The sequence below is a fragment of the Microtus pennsylvanicus genome, chromosome X, assembly GCF_037038515.1.
Source record: "Microtus pennsylvanicus isolate mMicPen1 chromosome X, mMicPen1.hap1, whole genome shotgun sequence".
NCBI lineage: Eukaryota > Metazoa > Chordata > Mammalia > Rodentia > Cricetidae > Microtus > Microtus pennsylvanicus.
Genome location: NC_134601.1, coordinates 118,974,970 through 118,993,346, shown reverse-complemented (window position 1 = coordinate 118,993,346; position 18,377 = coordinate 118,974,970). Strand labels below are relative to the sequence as shown.

At 41.2% G+C, this 18,377-nt stretch overlaps 2 pseudogenes; both read left to right on the top strand.

Annotated features, from left to right (window-relative positions):
• The first annotated feature begins 687 nt into the window (after positions 1–687).
• On the top strand, positions 688–1,560 carry LOC142840612 (serine/arginine-rich splicing factor 3 pseudogene; annotated as a pseudogene).
• Positions 1,561–4,505: 2,945 nt separating this feature from the next.
• Positions 4,506–4,836, top strand: LOC142841298 (large ribosomal subunit protein eL33-like; annotated as a pseudogene).
• The last annotated feature ends 13,541 nt before the right edge of the window (positions 4,837–18,377 follow it).

The following is an 18,377-nucleotide window of genomic DNA, read 5'->3' as shown; positions in this document are numbered from 1 at the left end:
CTCAGGAGGCAGAAGCAGGTGAATTTCTGTGAGTTTGCAGCCAGCCTGGTCTACAAGAGCTAGATCCAGGACAGGCTCCAAAGCTACAGACAAACCCTGTCACAAAAACAAACAAACAACAAAAAAAGAAATTAGCAACCTAGAAAAATTATTGAATTATGACATCAATCTGGTATAACAAGAACTTAGATTCTCCTGGTTATTTTACTTAATAAATAATATGCTGACAGTCAAATATTTTATTTTATTGCTGAGCACTTTTTATGTAGCATAACTCCAAAAATATTATGTATCCTAGACAATAATTTCAGTGACTTTTATTTGTTCTTCATCTACAATTAACAGGCAAAAGAGCAGTTCAGAAATTGGATTCCTTCTTGCAATCATTGTTCAAACATTCATTAAACTCTGTGCATTTTGTTAATGCAAATGGAATAAGGATCACAAAAGCTAAACAGGGTCTAGGGCTGTGGTTCAGCATACATGGAGCACTGTGTTTGGTCCTTATCTCACTCAGAAAGGAAGAGGGAAAGAAGAGAGGGCAGGAGGGATGAGGAGGGTGTCTTGTAATCCCAGACCTCCAGAGGTAGAGGCAGAAGGGTCAGAAATTTAAGGTCTAAGGCCATCATCAGTTACTTATCCAGCTGAAGGTCAGCATGGGCTACAAGAGATCCTGTCTCGCCGCCATTTCGTGGACGCCAGGGCATTGAGAGCATCTGCGGAAGCAGATCGCGAGGGTGCGGGTGGGCCTCGTCGGAGTGTTGGGATTTGAACTGCGGTTCTCGAACCCAGGATCTCGAAATGCATCGTGATTCCTGTCCATTAGATTGTAAGGTGTATGTAGGTAATCTTGGAAACAATGGGAACAAGACTGAATTAGAACAGGCATTTGGCTATTATGGACCGCTCAGAAGTGTGTGGGTTGCTCGAAACCCTCTTGGCTTTGCTTTCATTCAATTTGAGGATCCCCGAGATGCTGCTGACGCTGTCCGAGAGCTAGATGGAAGAACACTATGTGGCTGCCGAGTAAGAGTGGAGCTGTCGAATGGTGAGAAAAGAAGTCGGAATCGTGGCCCCCCTCCCTCTTGGGGTCGTCGCCCTCGAGATAATTACCGTAGGAGGAGTCCTCCACCTCGGTGAAGATCTCCAAGAAGAAGCTTCTCTCGAAGCCGGAGCAGGTCACTTTCTAGAGATAGGAGAAGAGAGAGGTCTCTGTCTCGTAAGAGAAACCACAAGCTGTCTCGATCTTTCTCTAGGTCTCGTAGCCGATCTAGGTCAAATGAAAGGAAGTAGAAGACCAGTTTGCAAAAGAAGTGGTGTACAGGAAGTAACTTCATTTGACAGGAAATTCAAGTTTTGTTTGAGACTTCATAAGCTTGGTGCATTTTTAAGATGTTTTAGCTGTTCATGTTCCCTTAAGCAAGATTGAATTTGCTTTGAACTTTAGTTTTTCATAGACTGAAATAAACCTAGATCCTGCCCAGTTAAAGTGTGATGTACTAATGATAAACCCCTGATGGAAATTGAAAAAACTAGTTTCTTAGCTGGATTACAGTCGGGAGCTGTTAACACAAGTTAACAGGGAAAGGGTGGGAACTGCACTCTGAAGACTTTCAAAGAGGTTCCTCACTGATTGCTATCTATGGAGGAAGCTGTTTGTAACATTCTTTATTTGGAAATGGAAGACTAAGTTACCAGTTGGTTTAAGGGTACATTGTAGAGCTGAACCTTTGAGTTACTGTGCAAGATTTTTTTTTCATGCCGTCATTTGTAATATGTTTGTGAGAGTCCTTGGGATTAAAGTTTTGGTTACAAAAAAAAAAAGAGAGATCCTGTCTCAAAATAAGGGGATGGGAGAAAAGAGAGAAAACAACTGAATAACCTTTGGCCCCAGGAACATCGGTAGATTTTAATGATATAGTACAAATATAGATATAGATAACCAAAGCATGTTCTTACATTCATTGAGCTACAAACTATTTGTTGAAATGACTTTATTTCCATCCAAATACATAGCAAATGTATACTGAATTTACACACCATTTTTACTCCTATTGCATGAGGCTGAGGCTAGATACTTAATGGTTCCCAAGCTCTACAGCCAGGAACAACAGTGACAAACTTCAACGATGCTTAGACACAGGATTTTTCTTTCTTAGAACCATCAGTAGTACTTCAAAGGTTCTTTAAATTATTTTTGTTTGTGTATGTGTGAGTGTGTGTGCTATGTGTGTGCGGCTGCCCAAAGAGACCAGAAGAACTCCTGGAAGCCGGAGTTCAAAGCAGTTGTGAGTTTCCTGATGTGAGTGCTGGGAACCAAATTTTTAATCACTGAGCAATCTCTCCAGGCCCATCAATAGTATTTTTTAATAGCTATCATTTGTTGCACAAATTTTATGTGAAGATTTAACAGCAAAGTCTTCCAACTCTTTTCGGCCTCACACAATCTCAGCTTAGACGTTCCTCCCCTTACACAGTAAGAGAGTGATCAGAAAGGTTAGCTTACTTTTCTGATAATAATTATGTTGCCTAGGGGCTGTTCGATTCTTTGCTTTTCAGCTATGCTGACTTGGGCTCTGCCTCTTCTCAGACACCTGACACAAATCCCAAAAGAAACAGCTGTTCCAAATAAAGATTAAAATTGACCTTGATTGGCAACCAGAAAAAAGATTCAGTCTTGTTCTCAGAAATGAAGATTTCCTCACTAATAAAAGCTCTCATTCACTCAACAAATACTCCTTGAATATCTATTGTGTCCCAGAATTTCTTCTGATTATTAAATTTAAATTGAAGAAGATGCTGCTCATTCAATAACTTTGCACTGTATTATAAAGAATGAAAAGGAGGAAAAACATAATTTGGACTATTCTTTCTAAGTATAGCTAAGGAGTCAGCTTGAACCTAAACTTTATTCCCCACAGAAATCAGGTATATTCAGGAACTTGGGAAGTAGAACAAGAAGTAGCTAGGGGTTTCTGAAATGGGCTCATAGAGTGAGATAGATGGCTCCATTGCTAGATTGTTGTAGTAATAAGGGCGGTGGGGCTGCGTCCCCAACACCCCAGCCGCCTGCCCGGCTAGCTTTACCCAGAAATAATTACACGGACACTGTATTCTTTTAAACACTGCTTTGGCTCATTTCTACCTAGCATCTTCTAGGATAACTCTCCCACCTGGACTAGCCCATTTCTTATCATCTGTATAGCACCGGTCTTACCGGGAAGATTCTAGCCTAAGTCCATCCTGGGTCGGAGCTTCATAGCGTGCGTCTTCCCTGGAGCAGGTAGCATGGCGTCTCTCTCTCTGAGGTGTCTGCTCCGGAGAGGAGAGCTGTGGAGTCTGACCTCACTTCCTATTCCTCCCAGCGTTTTGTTCTGTTTACTCCTCCCACCTATCTCCTAACCAATGAGAGCCAAGCAGTTTCTTTTAATTTAACCAATGACCTTCCTCCATCAGATTGTGTTCTTGAAGCCATGGGTTCAGTCCCCAGCATCAGACTTGATGTGGTGGTATATATCTGCCATTCCAGCAGAGGGAAAGAGGAGAGAGGAAAATCAGAAGTTCAAGGTCATCCTCAACTTCATATTCATTTTGACAGCAGCCTGGGGATACATGAGACTCTGTCTCAAAATATATATATATATATATGCTCCTAAGGAAAGGACAATTAGTGTATAGAAAGTGGACACAAGATGGCTCAGTTGATAAAGTATGTGCCTTGCAAGCACGAAGACCTGAGTTCAATCCCCAGAACACAAGTTTAAAAAGCAAAATATAGTGGCACATTTGTAATTCCCACGATACAAGAAGCAGAGACAGGCAGATTCCCAAAGCTCATTGGCCAACTAGCCTAGTCTCCTTAGTGAGAGACATTGTCACAAAAAAAGGAGTGGAGGGAGTGTGTGGATAATGCCTACGGAATGATAGTCAAAGCTGTTATTTGATCCCCACTCATATACACACACATGAACAAGGGAGCACATGTGTGCATATGCAAGTACTACGCATGCACACATGCGCATGTGCATGCACACACACACACAGGGTAGGGGTAGAGAGGGAGAGTAATCAAGAGAAATGAAACAGATCTTCAGATCAACCGGATTTACAATGCAGTCCTGGAACCAAAGGACTGAAGCAAAGAAGCAAACAAAACTCCTAAGAACTGAAACACCAGGTCTCACAAATAGTTGTTCCTTTCAAAGGCAATAAGTCCCACTGCCTATGACGTTTGAGGCAAAGGAGGACTTCACCTTGGAAGCAGGCCTCAGTACCCTCAGCATGTGACTTGGGCCACTTCAAGACAAGCATCAAAGCCAGACATGGTGGCCTATGCTCATAATCTTAGCTATGGAAAGAGAAGGTAGGATGATCAGGAGTTCAAGGTCAGTCTCTACTACAAGGTGAACATCAGCTCTGGTTTCAGATAAGAAGCCATCAGTGGCTCTTTCAGCCATCTTGGTGCCTGTGGAGGCCTGCTGGGAATAGGACTTCTAAAGGATAATATGTCTGGAAGGCTGTGGTGCAAGTCCACTTTTGCTGGCTATAAGCAAGGTCTCCGGAACCAGAGAGCACACGGCTCTTCTTAAAATTGAAGGCGTTTATGCCCGAGATGAAACTGAATTTTACTTGGGCAAGAGATGTGCTTATGTATATAAAGCAAAGAACAACACAGTGACACCTGGAGGCAAACCAAACAAAACCAGAGTGATCTGGGGCAAAGTAACTCGGGCCCATGGAAACAGTGGCATGGTCCTTGCCAAATTCCGAAGTAACCTTCCTGCAAAGGCCATTGGACACAGAATCCATGTGATGCTGTACCCATCCCAGATTTAAACCAATGAAAAGTAAATAAATAAAAGTGGATTTGTATTTTTTTCACCAGAAAAAAAAAAGAAGCCATCAGTGATGATCATGGTGCCATTTGAGACATTAGTAGTGTAAAGAGACTTGCCCATGAGAATCTGGATCAGGAGAAGAGAGGAAGGTAGGTTCTATAGGGTGACCCAATGTAAGAGGAGACTACTCGTTCATTTCCTGGCCACCCAGACCCGAATAATCACACAAAACTTTATTCATTAAAATACTGCTTGTCCTATTCTCTTAGACTTATTATTAACTATCTCTTACATCTTAAATTAATCCATCTCTACTAATCTGTGTAATGGCACAAGGCTATGGTTTACTGGTAAGGGTCCAGTATCTGTTTCCTTCTGTAGCTACATGGCATTTCTTTGACTATGCCTACTCTCAATATATATCTCTGTTCTGATTTCCCATTTGGCTTTACTCTGCTAAGCCATTGGCCAAAGAAGCTTCTTTATTAATCAAAAATAATAAAACATATTCACAGAATACAGATGGGAATCCCACATCATCTCCCCTTTTCTGTCTAAATAAAAAGGAAGGTTTTAACTTTAACATAGTAAAATTACATATAACAAAACAGTTATCAAGCAAGAATTATAGTTACAATATTTAATCCATTTACATTTGGTCAATTAAGGAAAATACTGTATCATCTATCCTATCTTTGTGAATCTAAAGTTTTATATTTAATTTATCCTTTATCATAACTAAGAAAATTATAATTATCTGTCTTCAACTCTTCAAAGACCCCCAGGATATCACATTACCTAAGTAAACAGAAAGTACATTATAAGCAACTTCCAAAACTTTAGAATTGACAGAAACATCTCTCTTCCTAGACAGTCATTCAAAGTTCTTCTGTAAAGTTGGGGCATCATCCATCTTCAGCCTATATGCCCAGAGTATCCAGCAGACTTTTCCATGAAGCAGGAAATTTGAAGATCTATTCAGCCTTGTAATGGCAAAATTCATCAGTTGCTTTCTTCTGTGCCCTGCAGAATGTCTGGCAGTTTATTCTGTGAAGTAGTAACATGGAGGAGCCATCCCATCATTTGGAAAGTTCAGCAGTCACTTTTCTGTGGATCCTGTATGTCCAGTTCATACAGCACACAATCAAGCAACCCAGGCAAGAGCAGTTTCTTGCACAAATGCCTAGCCTTGTCACATTGAAGACAAATTTCATAATGAGTTTCTTCAATGCCCATCAACCTCTCTGAAGTAACTGGTGCTGCCAGAAGTAGACCTGTCTCATTATCAAGAAAAGTCTAAGTTCTTAAAACATTTTAAATGCCATATCTGTATGTCTTTGAAAGGTCTGAAGAACAACTATCCATCTGAAATATATCTCTGTATTTCTAGAAAATCTAACATGACTATAAGCTTGACTATTATAAATGACTACCTATTAATCTGCAAATTTAATTATACATTACATTTTTAAATGAGCTGTATAAACAATACCTTAAACAAGAGTAGAAATACACATATACAAAATTGACCTTAAATTTGTATTAATAAACCAAATCCATACCAATATAAAATATTCATTTCTATAGCATATGTCCCTTATTGTTTTAGAAATTGATTAACATTTATAACTAACCCTTTGTAAATTAAAATAAACATTTATAAACAACCATTTTGGGAATTTGGGCATAGTTTTCTCCAAACTGCTTTCTGCTTTTTGTTGGAGAACTTTGGTGGGTCTTGTTCCATCAAACCACATTAGTCTGAAAGAACCCACAGGTTCCCTATGAAAACAAAAACAGACCCTCTTTTCCAAAGCAACATATCCTTAGACCCAAATTTTGAAGTCAAGAGACCTTTATGCTGGTTTCTTAACTTAGCAGCCCCCAGAATCAAATGTCTCTCTGCAGTCAAAAAATTTAAAGAAAACACAATAATATGCATAATCCAGACTCTCTCTGTATTTTCCATCTTTAGGTGGATTTTTTACTCTATTACTTTTTAATATTTATTTTCTTTATTCCTTTTTGTCTGTTAATACTCTTTTATATTACTTTTACTGTCTCTTTAGAGATTTTATTTCTTTTTATAACTGTCTATGCACTTTTTCTTCTCTCTCCCAAGCCTACGTACATTTTTAAACACACATGTCCAGAGGTCTATTTCTGTCTCAATCTGTCTTTATTGTCTACTTGCAATCATTTTCTGAGCAAGAACACTTTTTTTAAATGCTAAGTGGGCATGACTAGAACCAACTCTGTGGCCCTGTCTCTATGCTCTACACAGTCCAACATGGTGGAGGCATGTTCATCGCCTCTGTGAGCCATGCTCACCACTGCAGCTCCAGGGATGTGGAGGCCCAAAAAGGTCAAAGGTTAGAGAGTTTGTGACTTGTTTTTAGTTCATTCATGGTTATTGTGCTTCTAACTCAAATGAGGTCCCACCTAGTTGTAAGTCAGAGAGTTCTGCTTTCTCAAGGCTACAGTGAACAGGTGTGGCTAGTTGCCAGACCTCAAGCTCCTAAAATAGAGAAGTAGTTGGTTCCTACCTAAAACAAAAGTCTATAGATCCAACTAAGTTCCAGTTCCCTTTATGGAAATAACTTGGAAGTCCACCCAAGGAGTGGTTTGCCTACAGAGTGTTTGGTCTAGGGTTTGAGCGATGGATGTAGCCCATGACTTTCAATTTGTATGTTAATGCAGTCCTTTTGTTCTACTCCTACGTTTTGATGTCAGGAGTATATTAAGCTGCTGAAAAATAAAACACAGGCAAATTTTCAGTACTTACTGAAAAATTCCCTCCCAAAATATTATCCTATATGTTTCTGCATTTTATCATTTTTGTTCACATCTTCATATTCTTTACTATATTTGTAAATTCCCATGCCTCCACTCTGGAAGAGAGTATTTTTGTTGAGGATAGCCCCCAACACAGGAACACAATGAGTCTATGTAGCCATTAAGGAATTAGTAGCAAGCTGCTCACAAACCCCATTTAAGTAGAGGACCTTCCAAAAGAGTCAGAATTTCATGCTACCAGTATGAACCAGAAATCCAGCTCTTAAAGAAGCCACTCAGTTCTTGCTGCTAATGCTGAGTTAGGAAGTCTTCTCTTAAAGAAGATGTGCCTCTGTTCACTGACAGCAAACAGAGCCCATCCAAGAAAATGCTACTACCAAGAAGCTGTACTTAACTCTGTTCTTTTGTGTCTAGAATTCCTTCCCAAGCTCTCAGGTTTTATGTGGATGTAATTGTGCCCCACATTGTGTACCATCTGTAGGCAGAGACTGCTTGTTTGTTTCCTATTCGCCGAGACCCAAATAATCATACAAAACTATTATTAATTACAAAATTGCTTGTTCTATTATCTCTGGTTTCTTATTAACTAACTCTTATGTCTTAAAATTAACACATTTCTATTAATCTGTGAATCAGCACAAGGCTATAGCTTACTGGTAAGGGTCGGGCGCCTGTCTCCATTGGCAACTACAAGGCATCTCTTTGACTCCACCTACTCTCTCTCTATCTCTGTTCTGATTTCCCACCTGGCTTTACTCTACTAAGCCATTGGCCAAAGCAGCATCTTTATTAACCAATGGTGATAAAACATATTCATACCATAAGGAGGGAAATCCCACATCAACCAAATGGGTGAATTCAGGAGTCTTTAGGGATACTCTTTGGCAAAGATACTTCAGTGTCTTCTGGGATAACTAGTGAAGCCAAAGTTCCTTTGGAGTGTGGGATGTGGAGGTAAGCCTGAAAACTTGAGTGTGGGATCATTTTCTGGCAATTCATAGAGCATTATGTCATTTTCCAGTATGAGATGATTAAGAAAATCTCACCTTGTATGCAAAATGTGAACTAAATTGTTTTTTTTAATTCAAGATGCTCACAATCTCAAAATTGTGTGATCAAGTGAATTTATTTCTTTTTGTTTTAGTTTGTTGCTGTTGATGTTGTTGTTTGGGTTTTTTTGTAGTCCTGACTATACTGCAGTTCACTTTGTAGACCAGGCTGGCCTTGAACTCACAGAGATGATCTGCCTGTCTCTGCTAGGATCAAAGGCACGTATCACACACCCAGTTATCAAGTGAATTTCATGTTAAATTCATCCAAACATCTCCTGCCACCAGGCAGTGATCATACATGCCTTTAATCCCAGCACTGGGGAGGCAGAGGCAGGTGGAACTCTGATTTGGAGGCAAGCCTAGTCTACAGAATGAGTTCCAGGACAGCCAGGGCTACAAAGAGAAACCCTGTCTTGAAAAACCAAAGCCAAACTACCAAATTCCTCCTGCCAAAGCAGTCAGCAATTAAACAGAAATAGGGTTTATGCACTTGGCCTAGGGAGATATTCAGCAGGTAACATACTAGCAGAGTATCTTCATTCTAACTGTCAACTTGACACAGCCTAGAGTCATCTGAGAAGGGAGTCTCTGTTGAGGAATTGTCCAGATCACATTGACCTGTAAGCGTGTCTATGGAGGGAGGGATTGTCCCAATTGCTAATTGCTGTGGGCAACACCATCCCACAGGCATAAAAAGTCTAGTTAGCCTGGTCTACATGGAAAGCTCCATGTAAGCCAGGGTGACATAGTGAGAGCCTGCCTTTAAAAAGACAGACAGACAGGAAGGGAGGGAGGGAGGGAGGCGGGGAGAAAGGGAGGGATGAAGGATAAAGGAAGAGAGAGAGGGAGAGAAGGGTGGAAGAAGGAATTAAGAAAGAAAAGAAAGAGGGGAAGGGAGGAAAGAAACAAGGAATGAAGGAAGGAAAGAAAAAGATAGGGGGAGGGAGGGAGGAAGTAGGAGGGAAGGAAGGAAGGAAGGAAGGAAGGAAGGAAGGAAGGAAGGAAGGAAGGAAGGAAGGCAGGCAGGCAGGCTAGTTAAGCATGAACCTGTGGGCCAGCTTGAAGTTTCTGCTTGATTTCCTGTAAGTTATACTAAGCCCTTTCTTCTTCTAAATTGCATTTGGTCAGAGTATTTTATTACAGCAACAGAAAGGAAACCAGAACACTGCAAACCTGATGACTGGAGGTGGATTTCCTTGACCCAGGCTTAAAACCGGGTGTGACAATTGGACAATGCTGAGAGTTAAAGACCTCAGAATACTCAGATAAAAATGGGATGACCTCATGACACCCCTCCCCATGGAAGAGGAAGTGGAAAGATGCTAAGAGTGAGAGGGATTGGATGGTTTCAAGGAAACAGTGTCTTTCAGACACAGTAGGACTGATGTACATATGAACTCCTAGAGACTGTGGCAGTATGCACTGGGGCTGCACAGTTCCATGCCAGACAGAATCCGACACTGGGGAAGTAGGCAAGGGCCCCCATCTCAAACGATGAAGCTATCTCCAATTGACACCTGCTGGCAACAGAAAAATTAGTTTTAGCCAATGGAGTCTTCTCACTGGGTATATAAGCCATATTTAAGGACAGGCCCCAGGCCCAACAGCAGAAGGTCAACACAAAATGAACTCAATGGTATTTTTGGAGAGTCTGACTCATATTGCTTTGTTTGGGAACTTTTTACCTCACTAGTACTTGGCTTGTATGTGATTGTTTCAGATTTTGTGTTTTTATGGGTTTTGTTTTGTGTGTGTGTTTCTTGTGCTTTTCCTTTGTTTTTTGTTTGCTTGTTTGTTTTCTAAAGAAGGGGTGGAGCTAGAACAATGGGGACATAGAGAGAATCTGAGAGATGAGGGAGAAGAAACCATGATCAGAATATGTTGTATAAAAAACCCCAACTATTTTCAATTTAAAAAGCCAAGTGTGAGAGACACATCTGTAATCCCAGAACCCCATACTGTAAATTGGGAGAACAAGATAAGAGAATAGCCTGATAATTCATAAGCCACTAGCGGGGAGTATGCATCAACAAAAACAGAAAGAGAAAGACATTGCCTCAGCAAGGTAGGAGAACAGATCCCCCTGGAAGTTGTCTTTCGACCTCCACACATGTGCCACGGCACAAGCACACCTGCACTGTGCACACACACAAAATAAATAAATAAGAGCATGCACTTGAATTGTGGAGCTTTTGAAATACATGTGTTGTGTTTCACATAGCCCAGGCTGGCTATGCGAATTCTCAATGTAGTCAAAGATGCCCTATCTTTTTGCCCTATCTGATTCCCCATCTCTCTACCTCCTGAGTTCTGAGATAACAGGCATGTGCCACCATGTCTGATTGATACAGTGCTGGGTATAAAACACTGGGCTTTGTGTATGATAGCAACTCTAGCAACTGAGTTACACTCCCAGCCCTGACTTGTGTTTGGTTTCTACAAACACCAAAGACAAAGAGGTTGATATGTCAAATGCAGCCTTTCTGATCAATGGCGGAAAATGTTTCCCCCTTCCATTCCAATAAACTAATACCTCATTTCTTACAGCAGGGCATTTCTCAGAAGACTCCTAAAAATGAATGAAGCAGTTGCATTTGAAACCGGCTCCTGCAGAGACCTGTCACCTAAGTAACCATTATTCTGATACGCCTGTAGTGTTTTTATTTTTCAATTTATCAGTGATTACACTAGTCTATTTCTCATCTCCCTGTGAGCCTAATTCAGTCCACCCACTCAGATGTCACCCCTGGCTACCAGCAGTTCATGAGCCTTTTGTAACATAAGGAGATTATGTGTGTCATAATGGATTTTCTAGGGGGTGGGGTTATGGTAAAAGTAAATACAGTCATTGGGATGAGCGTGCTCGCATAGAAAGGTCTGCTTCCTTTTTAAAAAGAAAGTGAGAAAAGAAGGAGAAAAAATAAAGAAGGAAGGAATAAAGGACAGGGACAGAGAGGGAAGGAGGAGGAAGGGAGGAAGTGTGTTAGACATGCATTTTCTGTACTTCACTTATTTATTTATTTATTTATTTATTTATTTATTTATTTATTTATTTATTTATTTTGGTTTTTCGAGACAGGGTTTCTCTGTAGCTTTGGAACCTGTCCTGGAACTTGCTCTTGTAGACCAGGCTGGCCTCGAACTCACAGAGATCCGCCTGCCTCTGCCTCCCAAGCACTAGGACTAAATGCATGTACCACCAATGTCTGGCCACATTTTCAAATGAAAAAGGCATAAAGTATATTAGTAATACTTTCATGGTGATTAAATGTTGACTAAAACAGCTTGATCTTTCTCAGTTTACACTTCCCTGCAATGCTGAAGACAGAACCGAAAGCATGATGCACACAGGATGAACACCACGGAGCTGCATCCCAGCCATGACTGGGCCTCACTCCGCACAAGCCTTCCTGCTCACTTAAATGCATTCCTCTACCATCTCTGCTGCAGAACACCTGTGCATTTTTGAGAACCTGCTTCTGGACCATTGGTTTTATTATTAAATGCCCATGAGTTTAACCTGTTCTGTGAGCCAAGCTTTGCACTGGGTCTTCCTCAATCTCTCTCATGTTGCTGTTTCTAAGATTTATTTGTTTTTATGATATATATATATTCTACACATATAATATATTATGTTTTGCCTGCATATATGTCTGTGCACCACGTGTGTATCTAGTTGTCATGAAGAACACAGAGGGCATCAGATCCCCTGAAACTGAAGTTACAAATGTTTGTGAACCACCATGTGGACGCTGGGAACTGAACTCAAGTTCTCTGGAAGAGCAGCAAGTGCTCTTAACTGCTAAGCCATCTCTCCAGCCCCCCTTTTGAGACTAGATCTCTCACTGAACCTGGAGCTCACTAATTTGTTTAGATTAGGAGTCCAGTGAGCTCCAGTGATCCTCCTGTCTCTGCCTCCTTCATTCTAGAATTACAGACTGTTGCTAAAATCCCTTCCTTTCCAAGGGAATACACAAAAAGTGACTACCACTTCTCCTGAGGTCCCAGCAACAAACCCAGGCATGATTCTGTCAAAGTTTACTCTGGGGAACCAACAAGTTTTTTTTTTTTGCTTCCTTACAGAGCAAAAGTGAAGGGTATGAGTGCCCATACCCCTCCCAAGAGACTATACCTGGAAAGCCTTTACCCAATAGGGATAAGATGGACCCCCCCTAGTCTTCCCAGGTCTATATACTCGAATCTCTCCATGAGAGCATGAACAATTCAAGGTAGTAGGGAACAAGCTAGATACTCAGGTGTAGGTCTTGTGACCCTCTCTTCTCCTGGATGAGGGGGTGTACATGAAGAGCCCAGGAATATAAAAACTATATACATAGCCTAGAGAAGTTGGGGCTGACAGCTACTGTGGACAAAGGTCAGCTTTCAACAGTTGCTTCTATGTAACCCCGGCCTACACTCCTTTAACCTTTCACAGTTGCTTCTACGTGACTCTCTGGCCTACCTTCCTTTCAGCTTTGGGGAAAGGCAGCAGTATCAAGATAGCCACAGACTTTTGCAAATATCTTAAACTAACACCCTGCAATCAGAAGTTGTAAATCTTGGACTGCCTTGTGACTCAGGGCCTAAAGTCAAGATTGTAAAAAATTTTCCAACTCTCCCCAAGGCTTAACCTCAAGATTGTAAAATCCCTTTGACCCACCACCTGATGCTTGTTTTTCACTCTAAGAAGAGGCTTGAAACCTCCTATCAGTCACAGGGTCAGAAGTCCGAATTCTGGCTGGGGCCCTAGCTAGCTAGATGTTTTCTGCCCTGGAGTGTCTGAAATAAAATTTGCTTCTGATTAATAGATTTTAGCGTTCTGTTCCCCATTATTTGTGTGCCACACTCAGGACGCAACAGTACACAGTCAACAAGCCCAGCTGGGACGATCCTTTTGCAAGAGGGTAACGCTGAAATTCCCAAGATGGCGGTTGCTTGGCTTAGAGGCTAGTCACTCACAACACTGGCACATGCTACTGCACCTGGCTTTTTACATGGGTTCTGGAGATCTGAACTCAGGGTCTAGTGTTTACAGGGCAAGCACTTTACACTCAGAGCCATCTCCCCAGCTCTGGCTTTGAACTTCTGATCCTCCTGCCTCTACCTTCCAGGTGCTGGGATTACAGCTATACAACACTGTGCCCATTGGACGCCTAGATTTCTAGAAGGCTCTTGGAAAATGAAACATAAGAATGAAAATAAACGTTCTTCAAGTGATAAAAAGCCCCTGTGGAATCTGTAGGGAAAAAGAAAGTGATTTATCAAGTTCAAATGCATGGAAGGAAATGGTGTCATGCAGTGGCTGAGCATAGACACAGTCCCGTTGCTCATTAGAATCCACAACATGGGACCTTTACTCCCTGGAGCCACCCTATTAATGTTGAACCTGATACAGACACCCAGTTGGCACAGCACAGTCCAGCCTCAAACTCCTGAGCTCAAGCTACCCTCTTGCTTCAGCCTGCAGAGTAGCTGAAAATAATAACTATTCAACAATTATAGAAAATGGGGGCTGAGGATGTGGCTCAGTTGGTACAGTGCTTGCCTGCCATGCAGGAAGTCCTGTGTTCAATCCCAACACTGCATATACCTCACATGGTGGCACATACCTGTAATCCTAGCACCTGTGAGGTAGAGTGGCAAAAAAGTTCAAGGTCCTCCTTGGCTATGCAGAGAGTTTGAAGTCTTTGAAATCAGGCTATACTACAAGTGAGAGTCTGTCTCAAACACAAAAAATTTATACAGAAGAAATAGAAGAGGTCAGTTACTAGAGGAGATATTGAAGTCAGAACTCCAAGTCTGCTAAAGCCTCAGTCTATTTCCTGAGAATTTTCTAAGGCAAAAAAAAAAAGTCAAGTACCCAACTACTATGCAATTACAAGTTCCTTTCAAAGCCATAAATCTATTCCCAAACCCGCTGAAATCAATTATCTGTTCCAGGAAGAAACACCACTTCTATCTGGAACCAATGAAAAATTTTAAGAACATTGGAAAACTCCTACCACATTCGAAGGTCCATCTTCTGCTGGCCAGCGCATCTCAGAGTCACCAATCCTGCCTTCTCAGAACCCAGGAGATCTGAGGGAAGGGGGCACAGAACCCAGCTAATGCTGTGCCATACCTGGAAAGTCCTCAATATTTCTCATGGTATCTGCGATTTGCCCAGCATTGCCCTCCAGTGATTCACCTCTGATCTGCTCCAAGTTCCCCAGATTAAAAAAAAAAAAACCTCACTTCCCACTTCCCACGGGGAAGCTGCCCACATTGAGTAGTGTGTGCTTAGGTGCAGGACATCTTTGTAGTAAAAGGGCTTTCAGGGAGAGGTCACACTTGACAACGCAAGGATCATGTGACAGTACGAATCTCCTTCTCTCCTTTATTCCTGATTGTCCCTTCTTTCTCAGTGGATTTCTTTCCTGCTTTCCAAGTCCCCCAAATTTTCACTTTCTATTCTCTGTCTCTGTGTATGTGTCTCTCTCTATTCCTCCCCAAGAACAGCCCACGCACTGGCTAGTTTTATGTCAATTTGATGCAAGCTAGAGTCGTTTTGGAAGAGGGGAACTCAATTGAGAAAATGACACACACCCCCACCAGACTGGCCTACTAACAAGCATTTCGGAACATCTTCTTGATTTATTATTGTCATAGGAGGGTCCAGCTCACTGTAGGTGGTATCGCCCCTGGGCAGTGGTGCTGGGTTGTATAATAAAGTAGGCTGAGCAATCAATCTGTTAAGCAGCACTGCTCCAAGGCCTCTGCAGCAGGTCCTGCCTCCAGGTTCCCACCTTGAGTTCCAACCCTGACTTCCCTGGATAATGTACTGCAAGTTGTAAGGTGAAACAAATACATTTCTCCTCAACTTGCTTTTAGTCATCGTATTTCTCACAGCAATAAAGACCTAAGACATTGCAGTTAGAAGCAGAGGCCATTATGTTAGATAAAATAACCCAGATTTAGAAAGACAATGTCGTATGTTTTCACTTATATGTGGAATCTAGGTTTAAATTCATACAAGCCAGAAAGTAAAGGGGGAACTCTGAAGGGGAGGAAGAGGTTTGAAGTGAGAGAGCAGAGGAACTAGAAAAGGTAATGAAATATAAGACATGAAAGCATAAAGTAGGGAACAATTTGGAAAGAGGAAAAGACCACCGAAAAGAAAGGCGAATTCGGGAAAAGGCCAGTGGGGGAGATAAGAACAAACTATTATGATAGAGGAATGGGAGAAGGAAGAGAAGAAAAGAAAGAAGGAAGGAATCGTGAATAAAAAAATCTTTAGAACATTAAGTATAATGTGTTTTAATTAATGTGTGTGTATTTGCATGCACGCACATGCCACGACTTACGTGAGCTAGAACTCAAATGGCTGGAAATAATGTCTTATCATCTTGCTGTCCATAAAACACATTCTTAAGAGACCAGTAACTTCTACCAATTCAAAAGCTAAGAATATTATAAGCCCCTAAAACCTACAGTGGATTTCCCCCGACTTTGCTGTAACTACCTACCCACACCCCCCACTAATTGTACTTGGTCAATACCTTCAGTTATGACTTTCTTTTTTCTGTAACTAATACATTACTCAGGGTAACCATAGCTACTCACATTAAGTATAAACTACCTCTTATTCCCTTTAAGGTAAGAGCTGTGTTGTTTTGTTTAAGTCCAGATCTCATGGAGCCCAGGCTGCCGCCTACTTGCTATGTAGTTGAGGATGACATTAAATCCCTAATCTTCTTGCCTCCATCTCCCAAATCCTAGGATTATACCACTATGCTTGGTTAGTCCCTACCAATGTTTTTAATTTTAATGTTTTTATTAGCATATATTAATTATATGTAATTATGGGCTTTGCTGTGACATTTTCACATATGTGCCTAATGTATTTCAATCGAATGTATTTCAATCAATTTGCCAGTTGCCCTCTCTTGTTCTCTTCCCACTCCCACTAATCTCCTTCTTCCCAGCTAGCCCCATTTCTACTTTCATATTGAGTGTGTGTGTGTGTGTGTGTGTGTGTGTGTGTGTGTGTGTGCACGCATGTGCGCACACGCGTGCATTCCAATGAGTTTCGTTAGAGTGTTTTACAGGAGTGGGGCTGAGAGTTCATTTACAAGAGCATGTCTTTCTTACCAGTGGTTTAAAAGGCTGTGGAAATTGTTTCAGGCCCCAATAAAAAATAATCAGGAGACAACAGTGAAATATGTGAAGAAGGGCATGGTTAGAATGTAAATCTATTTCTCTGCAGAATGCCCCCTATTACGTTGGTTTTCTACAAAATTCTATTTCATTATTCCATGGTGGTCCCAGGGTAAATGAGGAACAGAAAAGGAAATCCTGAAAAGTAATTAACAGTAATTTGTGTGTATGGTGGAGTTACCAATACAAGTTTGTGGAACAGAATTCAACTTTAGAAAAGTAATTGCCCAGAGACCATCCAATTCATCATGTGTTGTCTAAAGCATAGACAATTGCCTGCTCCTTCACAACCATTCTTTCTCTCTTATAAACCCTGGTTTTGAGGTAGGCACATGACTACCAGGTAGACCACATTTCCCACCTCCTGTTCAGCATGTGAGAATGGACTATAAATGTGATTTTGTCTAGTGATCTTAGCTGGACCTTTCTAAATAACAAAGGCTTACATTTTTCCCTCCTTTCCATACTTCTTCCATTATCCAGCTGGTTTGGCTATTTTAGCTTCATTTAGAATATTGGCATGAGGGCTATGCCCAAAAGATGTCAGAGGGGAACAGAAAGTAGATTCAACAGAATCATCACAGAAGTCCTGGAAGAACACAGTCTGACTTCAAAGTGAGAAAGGCAACTTCTGATAGGAGTTTCTTTTATTACAGGTGCACGCGTGTGTGTGTTTGTGTGTGTGTGTGTGTGTGTGGTGTTTAGGTATGCATCTTCCATGGCACATGCATGGTAGTCAGAGGACAACTTGCCAGAATCACTTCTCTCCTTGAACTATGTAGGTCCCAGGGATCAAACACAGGTCATCAGGCTTGGTGGCAAGTATTACAGCCCCTATTGAGAGTTTTCACTACCACCAAAATACTCCTAACTAAGATGTCATTCTTTTTCTTATTTACTTAAACATGTGACTCAAATTCTCCTAGGAAAGAATGCAGGCACATGCCCAGTTTGGAAAGCCAATTTTATTATAATCAACAGCTCAATGTGATCTACGTCTGGTTTAAAGAAAAAAACTCTCTCCTTTCACTTTATTGCAACATTTGGTACATCAACAATTGGTTTTAGACAAGAATATAGTCAATATAATATTAATAATGGATGAATTTAAAATAATACAAGGATAATAATGGATGAATTTAAAATAATACAAGGAATCAGGCAGTGGTGGTGCACACCTTTAATCCCAGCACTCAGGAGGCAGGGGTAGGTAGATCTCTGAGTTTGAAGTCATCCTGATCTACAGAGCAACTTCCAGGATAGCCGTGCTACACAGAGAAACCCTGTCTTGAAAAACTGAAAACAAAAACTAAGAAACACAAATAATATAAGGGTCTAAAGAGATGTCTCAGTGATTAAGAGCTCTGCCAAGGAACCCAAGTTCAGTTCCCAGCACCCACATCAGGAAACTCACAACCTACTGTAATTCTAGTACCAGGGGATTTGATGCCCTCTTCTAGCCTCTAAGAGCACCTGCATTTACTTAGCATACCCT